Here is a 607-nt window from a genome sequence, read left to right on the forward strand (position 1 = left end):
AACTAAATGTCTACGAGTCGTCTAAGCCTTGGCTATCGAGGAAGTGAGAGTCTACGTGTTTGCTGTCAGGGAATTAAGTGTTTAGGTGTTGTCTAGGTCTTCGCCGGCGAGGAAGTGAATGTCTACATGGTCGAGGAACTAAATGTTTACGTGTCATCTAACTCTTCGTCATCAAAGAAATGAATGTCTACGTGGTCGTCGTCGAAGAAATGAATATCTACGTGTTCACTGTCGAGGAACTAAGTGTCTAGGTGTTGTCTAGATCTTTATCGTCAAAAAAGTGAATGTCTAGGTAATCGTCGTCGAGGAAGTGAATGTCTACATAGTCGCTGTAAAGAAATTAACTATCTAGGTGTCGTCTCGCTTTTCTCGCGACTTTCTTGTCTCTTTTACAATTTTCTCATGGCTTTTTCGCCTTTCTCACAGCTTTCTCGTCTGTTTCTTTGCTCTTTCGTTTTTCTAATTCTCTCGTCTCTTTCTCAGAACCATCATCTTTCTCCCGACTTTCTTGTCTCTTTTACGGTTTTCGCATCTCTCTTATGATTCTTTCGACTCTCTAACAATTCTCTCATCTCTTTTTCGGTACTCTCGCTTCTTTCACGGCTCT

The sequence above is a fragment of the Wasmannia auropunctata genome, unplaced genomic scaffold, assembly GCF_000956235.1.
Source record: "Wasmannia auropunctata unplaced genomic scaffold, wasmannia.A_1.0 LD336101.1, whole genome shotgun sequence".
Taxonomy (NCBI): domain Eukaryota; kingdom Metazoa; phylum Arthropoda; class Insecta; order Hymenoptera; family Formicidae; genus Wasmannia; species Wasmannia auropunctata.